This window comes from Muscardinus avellanarius, assembly GCF_963383645.1.
Source record: "Muscardinus avellanarius genome assembly, chromosome: 18".
NCBI lineage: Eukaryota > Metazoa > Chordata > Mammalia > Rodentia > Gliridae > Muscardinus > Muscardinus avellanarius.
In genome coordinates this window covers 18,231,174-18,246,768 of record NC_137804.1, presented here as the reverse complement: position 1 = coordinate 18,246,768, position 15,595 = coordinate 18,231,174, and the positions used below count along the sequence as shown (strand labels likewise).

General features: G+C 37.1%; 1 protein-coding gene across 1 annotated transcript in view; it reads right to left on the bottom strand.

Moving 5' to 3' along the window:
* Nucleotides 1–15,595, bottom strand: part of ZNF385D (zinc finger protein 385D) — a gene marked incomplete at both ends in the record, with an annotated part of 986,415 nt that overhangs the window by 888,471 nt on the left and 82,349 nt on the right. The gene's annotated exons all lie outside the window — the stretch shown is intronic.

Sequence of the window (15,595 nt, the reverse complement as noted above, 5' to 3'; positions counted from 1 at the left end):
ATTGAGACTCATGGAGAACTCTACAGGGAAGAGAAGAAGCAATCACAGAACTGGAAGGTAAGCAGGTCCCTTAGAGATAAGCTCAGGTAACCATGTTTTGGGATGAAGTCATAAAATGTAAAATGACATGATGTACATGTGCACAGGATGGTACTCGCATAAAAAAAAAAAGATATGTCTTCAAAGAGTGAGAGAGAGGAAGAGATAGAGAAAGAAAGAGAATGGGGACAGGGTGAGGGAGCAAGGGAGAGGGAGACAAGAAATTAAAAAATGGTGTTGGGGAGAATGAGCATCTATATACAGAAGAACCTAACTGACCTCTTGTGCTGCACACCAGAATAAATCCCCAATGGACTGAAGATTTAAACTTTAGGCCTGAAAAGACAAAACTGCTCAAAAATTGTTCTGGTAAAAAAAAAAAGTGAAAGTAGAAAGATTGCATCAAACTTAAAAGCTTCTGTTCAGCAAAGGAAACAAACTACAGAGCGTAGAGACAACCTATGGAATGAAAAACAGAATTTATAACACATGCAAATGAAAAGGGACTGATATCCAAAATATATATAAGGACTTAAAACAATGCAATAGCAGGAAAACAAACAGCCTGATTAAAAAAATGGGCAAAGGACTTGACTAAATATTTTCCCCAATCATATATACATGTGGGTTACAGGTATAAGAAATATCCACCCTTACTAATCATCAGGGAAATGGAAATTAATACCCCCTTGAGATACCACCTTATACCTGTTAGAATAGTATTATTAAACTACAAACAAAAAAGAAAATAATGTTTGGAGGAAATAGAAAAGAAAATCTTTGTATATTATTGCTGGGAATGTAAATTAGGACCGCCGTTATGAAGAATAGTAAGTAGGTTTCTCAAAACCCTAAAAAGAAAAATATCATATGATCCAATTGTCCCATTTTTGGAAGCACAGCCAAATAAAGTAAAATAAGAATAGTGAATAGACATGTTCACTGCAGAAAGTGTTCGTAGTATAGCCACTATAGAAAGATTCCTCAGAAAATGAAGATAGAAATACCACTTCATCCAGCTATACCCCTCAAGAGTATAAATCTAAATAAATTAAAGTCAGCATGCTATAGGGGCCCTTACCCAAGTTCATCTTTAAACATGTGGCACAATTAAGCCAAGCAGAAAGCAGTGTTGGACTATTATCTAATGGGAGACATTTTATTGCTGGTTAAATCTCTACTCATGAGACTGTCAGTCCAGAGTTTAAATTCATGATTCAGTCTTGGTGCGTTGCATATTCCTAGGAACATTCAATTATATTCAGTTCTTCTAGGTTACCCAATTTGTTGGCATATAATTGTTCATAGTATTCTCTTATGAATCCTTTTATTTCCGTGATACCAGCTATGATGTCTCCTTTTATTCATATCCTCATTTTATTTGAGTTTTCATTCTTTTTCTTCCTTAGTCTACCTAACAGTTTGTTGATTTTGTTTCTCTTAAAAGAAATCTTTGGGGCAGGGATATTTTCTTACTTGCCCAGTGCATATGTGTCTGTCTCAACACATTTCAGACATTCTTTTAGAGGGAAGTGGTCCCTATGTAGATGTTAATTTTCTGTGTGCTAGTAGAGCAAGGAAGAACCAAGAGCCTCCTGTTTCAGGTTGCCGACTTCATTCCCCACCTTAGGAGCTTTAGTATTCATTTGTAACAATTTTCTTAATTATTTCCTACTGTGCAATTAATTAATAATAATTATTTTCCCATTATTTTCTTGATGTGTTCATTGAAGAGGAAGAGACTAAGCTCTCTAGTGTCTCCATTCAAGGGCATTCATCCTCTCATGAGCACCTAACCCTTATGACCTCATCTAACATTAGTTACTTCCAAGGGCCCCATCTCTAAATGAATTGCGGGTTGAAATTTCAACCTATAAATTTAGGGGGGAGGGCACATTCAGTCTCTGACCCTTCACCTCCTCTTACTTACCTTTACTGTTTTTTTTGCCAAAATGGGTTTCACTATTTTATAACTTCTCTTTCTAAATGAACTTTCAGTTCACTTTGTAAATCACACCCTACTTACCCCCAAAATTCACTGAAATTGTCCTTGAGATTGTCCTAAAAATGTACGTTTTTTTAGAGATAAATGCTATACTGTTACGCAACATTTAATCTTTACAACTCATTTCTTTTTTTTTCCTTTCTTTTATTTTATTGGTGCACTGTATTCATACATCATAGTGGGATACAAACTTTTGTAGACATACATGCACACTTCGCCCAGTCATCCCCACCCGATCCCCACCCCATTCTCTCCCCATCCCTACCTCCCATGCTTGGCTTAGTGGTTGACATCTAGTATTATAGCAATTTATCCAAAATTAAAAATGATAATCTCACATAACAGTTTCATTTGTCTGATACCAAGCTTTTGATGACTTAAAGATAACATTTCAATATTTCTTTTTGCTTTCTTTCTTACCAGAGAGTATTTTTTTCTATTTTTTTAGGTGAAACTATCATATATTTATATATTTATTTTTCAGAAAAAAAATCTATCCTAATATGAAATATGGACTCTAGATACCCAAAACGATCTTGAAATAGAATAAAGCTAGAAGATATATATTTTCTGATTTCAAACCATATAAAGCTACAATAATTGAAACAATGTAGTACTGTTCTAAAGGCAGATATATGAACCACTGGAGTTAAATACAAGCCTAGAGCTAAATTCTTCCCTATATTGTCAAGTTATTTTTGACAAGGTTTCCAGGAACATTTGGTGGTGGAAATAATAATCTTTTAACTAAATATTGTTGAAAAAATAATACTTACAAGGAAAAGAATAAAATTGGACCCTTACCTAATCCCATATACAAATATTAACTCAAAATAGATAAAAGACCTAAATATAAATCTTAAGACTATAAACTTTTAGGAGAAAATATGGGTCATAAAACCTCACAACACTGAAATTGGCAGTGATTTCTTGGATATGATTTCAATGGCACAGGCAACAGAAGAGTATACAAACTCCCTAAAAAAAAAAAAAATTGTATATCCAAAGATAATGTAAACAGAGTTAAAAGTTACTAATAGAATTGGATAAAAAATTTCCAAATGCTATATCTGAAGGTATATTAATATTCCAACTAGAAATCCTAAAAATTAACAACAATAAAGGCAAACAATACAATTTAGAGATAGGTAAAAGACTAACATAAATAATGAATCTCCACAGATAACCAATCTTAGTTGTCTGTTGGATGGAAAATCTTGTTTCTCTGGTTCTGGTGTGTGTTACCTATTTCTTCTTTGTAGTTAATCTCTTTGAGTATTTTCTCTAGCGCTGGTTTTGAAGACATAAATTCCTTCAGTTTCTGTTTGTCATGGAAGCTTCTTATTTTTCCATCTAATTTGATAGAAAGTTTTTCTGGGTAGAAAATTTTTGGCTGGAAGTTGTTTTCTTTCAGAGTTTGGAATATGTTACTCCAAGCCCTTCTGGCTCTCATGACTTGGTTTGGGAAGTCTGGAGTGATTCTAATTGGTTTGCCTCTGAATGTCACTTGGCCCTTTGTTTTTGTTGCCTTTAAGATTCTCTGCTTGGCTTCCACATTGGTCATTTTGACAATTATATGGTGTGGGGATCCTCTTCTCTGATCCTGTCTAAAGGGAGTTCTATAAGTTTCCTGGATCTGTGTATCAACCTCTTGCTCTATGTTGGGAAAATTTTCTGCTATTACTTCCTTGAAGAGATTGTTGATTCCTTTGGTTTCACTTTCTTTTCCCTCCTCTATTCCAATTATTCTTAGGTTAGCTCTCTTAAAATGGGCCCATATTTCGTTAGTGTCAGATTCCCACTCTTGGATGTTTTTTTCTAGATTAGAAACTATGCGTTCATTTTTGGAATGATCATCTTCTAAGAGCGAGATTCTGTTCTCCATGTGGTCTAATCGGTTGTTTGTGCTTTAAATTGAGGACTTTCCTTCATTAATTGCATCCTTTATCTCTTTGTGGCTCTCTCTGAGTTCTTTTCGAAGCCCCTCTATTATTTCTACAGTTATTTTCCTGATTTGATCTTCTAGAAATCTCTGATTTTCTGTTTTATCGGGTTCTGATATTGTGGGGTTGTGGGCATTCATTGCTACAGTATTATTCCTCTTTCCCATGATTTCGGAAGTTTGTGCCTTCTCTGGGTTCTTCCCTTGGATCACTATGACTTCACTTAAGGTGTTCTGGATCTCGAGTCAGTAATATCTCAGACCCCCACTACTCCTTTACTGGGTTGTATCACAGAGTCTCAGACCCAGAGAGTCGATAGAGGCTGCTTTAGACTGTGGGGGGTGCCAGGTTGCACGTTCTCCTATGGTGTGATATCTCTGCCACCGCCCCTCCCCCACTGGGTAAAGTCCCAGGGAATACAGAACTGGGATTTCTCCTGTGTGGCCCGCAATTTGACTCACTGTTCTTGAGTACGCAGATGTAGCTGTACTGGACTCGGTGAATTCGCTGCTGCTGCTGCCAGTGGCAATATGGTGCCGCTGTTATGCCCTCGGCCGTGAGGCTGGCATATTTCTTCTTGGTTTTGAGTTCCAATCTGAATCCCTGCAGCGTGTGCTGAGCTCAGCCACTGGGAGCTTTAGATGCTCCCTGTGCCGAGAAATCCCGCCTGGCTGTTCCACAGCGGCTCACCTCAGCTTGCTGTAGCTGTCCGGTGAATTTGCCGCTGCCGCTGGCAGTATTGCGCTGCTGCCGCGTCCTCGGGCGTGAGGCTGGTGTATCTCCTTTGTGGCTCTGAGCTCTGTTCTCAGTCTGCTTTCTCCCTGGATCCTGGTGATTTTTTTGTTTCTCTGGTGATGGTGTTTTCTGGCTGAAACAGCAGAAAGGCACTGATTTTGTGGTGATGGAGGTTGGTTGTTAGCGGGGCTCTTAAGCCCCGCTTTTCTCGGTCGCCATCTTCCCGGAAGTCTCTTTACAACTCATTTTCTATCTCTGTAAGTTTTTACATTTTGGAAAAATGATTTAAGTCCTATGTATTTCTTAATATTATTTCAGGATACATTAATAGTAAGTGATTAAGTAGAATAAATTTCTATTTAATTTTATATCCGACTATATCTGTATACTATACATTAGTGACGCCTCTAAATATCTTGTATAATTGAGTACCTATTAAACTTGTTTTCCAAGTGATTTTAGTTTATTTAGTGCATGCTTTTCAAATAAAATTAGTTTTATTCTTTTCTTTACAACATTTAAAATTATATTTCCATGTAGTCCTATTGTATTACTAAGAATTTCCTGAGTTGTTTGAAATGTTTTGGGTTTGCAATTAACTTTTTTATTTTTTAGAAATACTTTCTATTGAATAACATGATATTTTGTGACAGACTAATTAACTTCAGACTATTTTCTTTTTTAATGGATTAAAACCACTTATTTATGCTCCTATGTGAAAATTTTAAATTATAATGTTTTCTCACTTTACATATTTATTTTTATACATGAAATTGGAAAGACACATATTTTTTCTCCATTGTCTTTCTCAGATTTCAGTATAATAATCATGTTATATTCAGAAAATCAATTGAGAAATGGATAATTCACAAAATTTTGAACCCTGGTCTCTTACTTTTCACTACTGTCATTTTCTTTGAGCACTGGGTCAGTTATTAGCATTATTTTTAACTGAATAAATTTTTCCTGTCCAATACCCCTTCTGTCACATTCATTATGTTTCAACTTCATCATGTATTATAATGTGATTTTGAGAGTTTTGTCTTGTTTGCAGGGGTTCTTTTCTTGATGTACTGGGGCTCAAACTCAGAGGCAGGTTTTTAACCTCTAAGCCACCCTCTACAGCCAGTTTTTTAACTTTTAATTTTGAAACAGGGACTTGCCAAATTGCTGAGGCTGGCCTCTACCTTGCAATCATCCTGTCTCATCCACCCAAGTACTGGGATTATAGGCATGTGCCACTGCATCTGGCTCTATTTTTATAAAAGGAAATACAGAAAGTTTATTTACTGAGCCCTAACAATATGTAATTTGGTTATTGTTTATAACATATAATATATAATGCTAGATATTTGAGTTATTGTATATTTATCTCATTTTTCTTTATATATTTCTTCAGTGGAGTTAATTGTTGTACAAAAAGTCTAAAGTTTTGTATGTATTGATAAATTAGCAGATTGTAGATTTCAGGTGTGTGTGTGTGTGTGTGTGTGTGTGTGTGTGTGTGTGTGTGGTATTGGGGATGGAACCCAGGGGCATTCCACCTCCGAGCTACACTCCCAGCTCTAATTTTTTAAATTTTGAAACAGGGTCTCATTGAATTGTAAAGGACCTCATGAAGTAGCTGAGGCTGTCCATTGACTGTGACCCTCCTGTCTCAACTTCGCAAATGCTGGGACTACAACTGTGTGCCACTACACCCAGATTTCAGTTTGGTTTTGGTTTCTGAATTTGTAGTTCTTGTTCGTTAGGCAAAGGAGTGCTTGACTTTCCATTATAAGCATTATCATCAAGAACTGCATGGGAGAGACTGTATGCCTTTCCTGATGGCAGCATGGCCAGATGAGTTAAGAAAACAACAACTACAAAAGCTTAAGCTGGGTGCAGTGGTGTACACCTGCAATCCCAGTACTTGGAAGGCTGATACAGAGGATTTCAGGTTTGAGGCTAGCCTCAGCAACTTAGTAAGACCCTCTTTCAAAATAAAAAGTAAAATAGAGCTGGGGTTGTAGCTCAGAGATCGAAGCCTCCGAGTTCAATTCCCAGTGTCACACACCAAAAAAGAAAAATTAAATGAGAAACTTAGAATCTTCTTTATATTTACAAGGCTATTGGAAAAGACATATTTCCATGGAAAACACTTGTTTCCTGTGTGTGATAGTTAATTATTATGAAAGATGTGCTAGAACTATATTCTTTCCCTGGTATGTTTCACGATTCACTCCTGTTTTTCTTGCATTACTCCCCATTTATAAAATTCTACATGAACAAAAATGTTAGGACATTATTTCAAATAGCAGCAGATGTAATTGTCCCAGTTCCAGATCCCTAAAAGGACAAAGTTTTGCATTGTCTCTGTCCTAGGTTCCTGTATTAATTTTCAACCCCAAATATGAGTCAAATTTGTACACATGCAGCTACATGATTTGTAATCTCCATTCATTTCACCCAAGTTACTTGGAGAAGCTAAAACTTAGTAGTACTCAGAAGCTCTCTTAAGCATGTATGCCTAACTTCACCCCTTTAAGGTGGGAATAGATCCACCATATGATCCAGCTATACCACTCCTAGGTATCTTTCCAAAGGGGTTGAATTCAGAGAAATACAGCAACATATACATACCTATGTTCATAGCAGCACAATTTGTAATAGCCAAAATATGGAACCCACCCAGACCACCATCAACAGATGAATGGATAGCAAAACTGTGGGAAATACACACAATGGAATTCTATTCAGCCATAAAGAAGAACAAAAATATATAATTTGCAAGAAATGAAAAGCCCTGGAGAACATTATGTTAAGTGAGATCAGCCAAGCACAGAAGGAAAGAGTACATATGTTTCCTCTAATATGCCCAAACTAGGGAACACAAAGGATACCAGTGGGACTCCAGATAATGGAGGGGAAATAGCAGCAAAGTTTGAATGGAAAGATAGGAGAGGAGGAAGGCTGATCTTGATCAATGAGAGTCTACATCTGAACATGTGTAAAATTATGAATAAGACATGGTTAACCTGGACAACCATTGGTGGGAGGAGGGAAGGGAAAATGGGGGAGGGGGGGAGAGGGCACCAAATATAGTTTAAATGTATACTATTAGCCGGGCGTGGTGGCGCACGCTTGTAATCCCCACGCTTGGGAGGCAGAAACAGGAGGATCGCGCAGGTTCGAAGCCAGCCCCGCGTGCTGGCTTAGGAGACCCTGTTTCCAAATAAAAAAAATGTAAAAATAGGTCTGGGAGTGTAGCCCGGAGGTAGAAGGGCTTCCAGGAACCCCAGTACCACCAAAAAAAAAAAAAAATGTATACTATTTATGTTCAATAAAAAAATTGTTTAAAAATTTTAGCAAAAAAAGTTAACTCAAATGCCATCTTATCATTTGTCTATTATAAATCCCTCTAAAGAACTTCCACAGAAATTCCCCATATCTGATTCTCATTATTATATTCTTCATTCAAATGCATCATTATAATTTCATTATCTTGGAGAGCAAGCCCTGTTATTAGAGTAACCAGATGTCAGATATACATTGGAAACCTTTGCTTCTTTTGATTAAACTCCAACTATGTCCTTGGCTCACCTCAATTAGTGGCCACATAAATTCCTAATTTGATCTCTCTCCCTCTCTCCAGATGATTTCAATAAATTATACATCTTCCTTTTAATTTAGAAACTTTAGACATTTTTAACAACTAAATCTGATACTTTTCATTGAGCCATTACAATGAATTGCTTTTTAGCCAGTGATATCCTCCCCACAAAATTGTTCTAACTACTGGCTACCTGTGACATTACCTGAAATAATAACATCTGGGCTCAGTAGAAGCTAGGAATAAGCTCCACAGTGGGTTTTTCAAACATATTTTATGCCACATACTATCCTTATTGCCAGATAGTTTATGACTGGCATGACCCCCAGTTCTCAATTCCGTACTAAACATCACTTCCCAAGAAAAACAGCATCAAACTCAGGATTACCAAATACCTTTCTACGAATGAAATGGTACCCACAATAAAACTATTGAATCAGAAGCCCCAAGGGAGGAGCCCAGCAACGGGCCCTAACAAATCCTCTAGGTTTGGTAAACACTAAGATTACAGACACTGGTCTAATGATTTGGTTGGATTTCTTCCACTCTCTACAGCTTTGTTCATTTCAACCACATCAAACTTTTTATCGGTGGATTTTCCTTGACAGATTTGATAATTCTACCCTTCCACAGGATACAGCATGTACTGATATCTTTATTTTCTAATTTATTATATTCCTTTGAGAAGTGTTGGATATGTGTGCTCAAGATAATCTGGGGCATCATAAATAAAATTTCAATGCCTCATTAAGTACTTTTTTACATACTATTTATGTTATTATAGGAAGATTCTACTGGGGAGCTAAGACACAAAACTGTGCCAGGAAATTCTATAAAGTAGCTCTAAATGACAGGAATATGCACAGTTCTTGATTTCCCACAACTTACCATCCCTATTGGTGCCTGTATTAGTATGCTTTGTGTTGCTATGACAAAAATACCTGAGAAAAACAGCTCAAAGGAGGAAAGTTTTCTTTTGGTCTATGGTATAAGAGGTTTCAGTGCACAGTGGTAGACTTCCTTGATTCTGGACCTGTGGCAAGGCAAAACATCATGGCAGAGAAACTGGTAGAAATAAACTGCTTAACTCATGGCGGTGAGGAAGCAGAGAGGGAGGGAAGGAGGAGTCAATAATAAGAAATGTCCTTCCAGAGGGCACCTCCAATGACCTACTTCCTTCAAATCAGCCCCACCTCCTCTACTTACCATCACCTCCCAATGATGTCATTCACTGTGAGCTCATTGATGAGGCTTGAGTCAGTCTGAGCCAACCACGGCTCTTCAGAAGAGTTCCCCTTCTGAACATTATCATGCCAAAGACCAAACTTTCAGTGCTGTGAGAAGCCTTCCAGATCCAACCCATAACAGTGCCCCCTTGTATGTTTTACCTCCCAATAAACTTTCATTATAGTATTTTGGCATATTTTTCACCAGATTTCTGATAATAAAACTAGTCTTACAGGTCTATTTCTCTTTTCTTTATTAGAGAACATACACACAGAGACACATTTTTCCTTTTCTTTGTGATCTTAAATGGCTAATTAAATTGGTCATTTTTAACTTAAAACTTTAAGTCTAAAATGAGCCAAATAAAATATTAAATTCAGAATTAGAAAGCAGAAATTGAATCTTATCACTGATGATCACAGGCTGGGTGGTGATATGTGTACCACCTACAATATCTTAAGCCTCTAAGCCCTCAATAAAAGAAATCGATGCAAAATTCTAAACTGTTGAGTGAATTCAATTTAAATAAAATGTTAAGACAGTAAAACTCCAATATGTTTTAGATATTATTATGAAATTTCTAAATTGCAAAGCTTTAATCAGCTATTAGATAGCTATGTTTAGAAAGAACATGTAAGTGGGGCATGGTGGTGCACACCTGAAATCCCAGTACTTGGGAGGCTGAAACAGGAGGAGTGCAGGTTTAAGGACAGCCTCAGCAAGTAGTGAGGCCTTCATCAATCTAGAAAAGTGCTGTTTCAAAATAAAACTAAAATAGCTCTGAGAATGCAGCTCAGAGGCAGATTAATCTGAAAATACCTGGCTTCAATTACAGGAGAGAGAATAACTATATCTACTTAGATATACACTCACATCTTTCACTCTAGGACCATAATTGGTTTCAAAATGTTTGCTTATGGCCCATTAATTTCTATTATTATTAGTGGGAAAACTCCAGTGTTCCTTTTAATGGAAAAGTCATCATGCTGGTAATAACAATAACATGTGTTTGAAATAACATACCACAGATAACAATAAATTCTTTCTCTGTACTCGGATAACAAACTGGCAGTCTTTCAGAAGCTGGGTAAATTACAGTCAAATAACACTAAAACATCTTCGATACATTAAGACATTATTTTTGTACCGAATGACAGTTATGCTCCAGAAAAGTTTGAATTTTGATGCAGGCCCATGGGATAAAGAATATCAATATACTAGGGAGAGAAAGACTGTGATTTGGCTCTAGGATCCTAAAAGATAAATACATCAAATAAAATAAAAACAAAATGAAGTAAAAATTTTAAAAATTGGCTTTAGGCTGGATGTGCATTATGTGCATGGCTCAAATTCCCAAAAATGTCACAATAGAACCTTATATAAGAGTACTTAAACTTAATTTAAGAGTCTATCATCAGTAGAAACTAGTCTAGGGATAAACCAGATAAAGGGGTAGAAAGGTAGAAAAAAATAAACATCAAAAAAGTGCACCACATTCTGATTTATTACTATTATTTTGTTATTTTCCACATCTGACATTCTGACCTTGAATGTCTCGGGCTCATACATAACAATTTTTCATCTAATATTTTCATCACCTTCTCAAAAGCCACTGAAGAGCCATGACCTTTGGAGGATATGCTGAGAAAAGCAACCAGCCTGCCCTGCCCAGGAGCTGATCAAGAGGCACAAAGGCTGATGTTAGAAAGAGACTGACATTTAGCCCATGGAGAAAGACAGAGGAGAAAGCACATAGGAATATTTAAGGAAAAAAAAAAAAGATGTGTCACAGTTTTGTGGAATTAAATGACAGGCCTACCAGTGATTTTCCCAGGGCCAAGGACAAATGGAGGTCCATAGACCATAGATCTAAATATCTAAACACGTAAAGGTTACACATCACATAAATGTCATAGGTTTTTAAATTTTTTAAGTGACCTTACCTTCTCCAGGTTACAATTTTTTTTGTCTCAAGTTATCAAACTGTTCCTAATACTTATGGGTCTTAAATCACTGTATTGGTTATTTATCAGGATGGTACAATTTGGGCAGGGCTCAGCAGCCAGCTCATCACTGCGCCATGTGGCCTCACCAGTGATGGTTTGGATGACAGCAAGGGCTCAGCCAGTCACTAGATTGGGTCCGAGGTTCTTGATCATGCTTGGTTCCTTAGTTTGTTTCACTTGAGTCCTCGAGGAAGATGATGATGTGGTGGCTTCAGGATTGCAAGCAATTTAGGGTGAAAAGGTAAAACTAATGCCCATAAAAGGTAAAAGGTGGAAGAGGCAGAAATGGACAGAGAAAACCTTCAATAACGATGCAGATTTGACACCAACAACAGAAAAGGACACAGGAAACCAAATTTGCCAGAGAGAAATTTTGCCCATTAAGCAGAGAAATGGCCGGCATTGGCTGGGAACTAAGGCCAGCACTGAGCTTGATCACTAGCTGGATCCTGATGAAACTTCAGGTGGCAGCTTCTACTCAACCACACTCCTTGCTAAATTTTTAATTTCTTCACAAGTTCCTGTGGGTGCCCAAGTGGAATAGGGATGGACTGTTCTACATATCAGCTATACCCATGCACCAATTTTTTATTTACTTACTTAGTTTCTGTGGTTTCTGTGGTACTGGGGATTGAAACCAGGGGCATTCCATCTCTGAACTATACTCCCAGCCCTATTTTATTTTATTTTATTTTATTTTATTTTATTTTATTTTATTTTGAGGGTTTAGGGATGGAACCCAGGGGCATTTGACCCTCAAGCTACACTTCCTGCCCTATTTTTTATTCTTTATTTTGAGACAGGGTCTCACTAAATTGCAGAGGGCCTCACTAAGTAGCTGAGGCTCTCCGCAAACCGTGATCCTCCAGTCACAGCCTCTCGAATGCTGGGATTACAAGTGTGTACCACCACACCCGGCTTTATTTTAAAATAGGGTCTCACTAAGATGCTGAGGCTAGCCTGGAACCTGCCTTTCTCCTGCCATTCCCAAGTATTGGGAATACAGGATTGCACCATCCTGCTAGGATACTAATTACTTTTGTATTTTATTTTGTTACTGAAGATTGGGCCTCGGGGTAGTCTACCTCTGACCTATACCTCCAGCCTGTGTTTGTTGTTGTTTTGGGAGGGGGATTGCAAAGAATCTTTCCTGAGGCCGTCCTCAAAACTATGACTCTTCTGCCAGCCTTTCAACTACTGGGATTAAAGGAGTATACTGCCCTACTAGGCTGTTAATTCCTACTTGAAGGGGACATTCCTTCACACTGCCACACAAAGCTCCATTTGGTTCTTTACCTGGTTATCATGAGTTGCCTCACAGCACTACAGTCTTGGGCTTAGAATTTGCAGTCTAAATCTAAAAGATCCCAGACTTTCTTACACGTTAGGCCAGCAATTGGCATGATGTCCCTTTTGCTATGTTCTGTAGGGTAAAGCAGGCCAAAGGGCCAATCACAGTTAGGGGAGGAGAGTACACAAGATTGAAAACATCCAGATGCACAGTCGAACTACCACTAGAAGCAATAAAATTCCTACTATAACATTTTCAGGGCCTGATGTATAAGTATTAATTGGGCTCTCATACTCCAGTTATTTATGCTATAGATTGTATTTCAGTTACATTATCAAACTAGTCAACCATCGAAATATGTTGTATTACCATATCTTGAAAAATATAATCCCCTACGAACCCTCACATGGTCAGGTTCAAATGTAGAATACTTAGAATTTTCAGGTTTCACTCGAGAAAATGGAAGAACAAGAAGGCCAACTGGCTCCCACTCCCCAGCTCCCAGACCAGGCTGGTTTCCCATTATTCTAAGCCTCAGATCCCTCCAGTAGAGTAAATCACATATAGTTGTCAATACTTCAAAGGACATGTTCCAAATCAATCCCCTCCCTTCGTTGCTAACATCATCTAAAAGAATCCATCTTTAAGCCAGATCTTCAGGAGTGTGACTTTGGGAGGATATTCTGGGGACAAGACTCGGATCCTGGAGGAATTCCAGGATGCTTACAAACAGCAAAGCCTAAAAGGGCAGACATGGGCAACAGAGGGGCGAGCTCCTCGATCTGCAAAGTTCTCACCTCTAGAGGGCGGTAGCATGACCAGAGGCAGGATCTTGACAGAGCAAAGTCCACAGCAGGAAGCTGTCTTGTTCAACTGCTTCTGGCCAGTGGCATATGACTGTTAACAAGAGCAGAGCAACAGGTAACCTGACCTCATGATCCTCTCTTCCTACTATAATCCCCTTTGAAATGTACAGAACTTGGTGAATTTTCTTACATGGAAAAGTGAGTAAAATATAGATAAGATTTAAACACAAGAATATTTAAAGCAAATGGCAAGAACATCTATATTGGCTTATATTTTACTAGAGGTTACATCTTTTAAGAATGTTTACATGTGTGATGCATATTTTTTCCCAATGTTACAGATACTAAAACATATCCAAAAATAATCTCCGCATCTGTAAATATTCTATAGACTTTTGGGGGGGGCACAGAGAAATATAGTGATCCTGACTAAACTATTAAGTGATTATATGAAGGAAAGATAATGATAGAAGATGCAGGGAAGAGGGTATTTCTAAGCTTCTTTTCATATGTGTCTCTATTGCTTGATTTACCAAAATATATTCTCTTCCATCTTTACAAAGCACCTTAAAGACAAGAAAAGCAAGCTATTAAGAAAAAATGTTTAAAGGTTGCTAAGAATTCCAAAAGACACACCACAATAAAAATATATAGATTTAGAAAATTGTACTTGGTGACTTAAAGGTCTCTGGCACAGTATACCACTTGAACAGAGAAATGGAGATAGAATGTAGAGAGACTCTGAAAGCAAATCAAGAGTGGAGAGAAGGGAGCCTGTGTGAACACAAGCAAGCCTCTCTCCTCTTAGCATATCACACTGAGTGCTACTCAAGAAAATACTATGGAAAATATTTTGAGTGAAGAATATGTTTATAATAAAAAATAAAAAATGATATGAAAGATAAACCAAAAATAAAGTAAAAAGTCTTAAGATCCTGAAATGATTCAATTTCCATTTGGAAGATTGTATTTTCATAGCATCCAAATGATCAAAAGCTTTGAGAAACAGAAAATAAATGGCTTAACTTCATTTTATGCTAAGTTCTCTGAATACATTTGGACATGGACTTGTGCTCTTTCATTTTATTTTCCAATCAACTGAACACAATTATGACTGCATTGTGTTAGTGCTGAAAAAGGTACTGCAAACATTCTTTAATTCCACTTAATTCAAAGAAAACATGATTTGGCGGAGGGGAGAGAGGCAGCACCAAGGTCCCTTTATGATTAAATTATAAAGCAGATTTCACCATAATTTGAATTTTGTAAGCCTGAGTCATTGGAAGGCGATATCAGTAATGAGTTGGCATCCCTTCTCAAATTGCTTTCAGGGTTTGCTAGATCTGTAGAAATTAAAGAGGCTCGAGGTGAATTTAACAGCAAATCAGAAGGCCAATGTCTACACAAGTTTTCTACGGAAATGAGTATAAGTTCTTGTAAAACTACAACTTATCTGAAGATTAAAATTTGCAATAGAGTTAAAAATGGCAAAATTGAGGAAGGTCATTCTTAAAATAATTCTATCATTCATTACTTCCTCTAGGTCTTAAGGAGCTTAAATAGGAAGATTAAATTACAGACAAGGATTAGAGAAGAATACAAAAGTAAAGTAGTGAAACAAATACTAAGTTTGAAAAAAACATTCTAGAAGAATCCAAATGAACAAAATTGAAAAGGAAAAAAATTGTTTCTATGTGCATATGATATATCTGTACACACAATTCTCAAGCTGACACCAACAAACTGTTAAGCCAATACACAAATTCAGTAAAGTTGCAAGGTAAAAAATATTAACATAAAAATCATTTGTATTTCTATACACTAAAAATCCATCCAAAAAAGAAATGAAGAAAAGGTCCCAATTTTTAAAGCTACAAAAATTCTTCAAACTAATCACAGAGTTAAAACCTGTGCTCTAACATAAAACCTTTATGAAAGAAACTGAAGATGA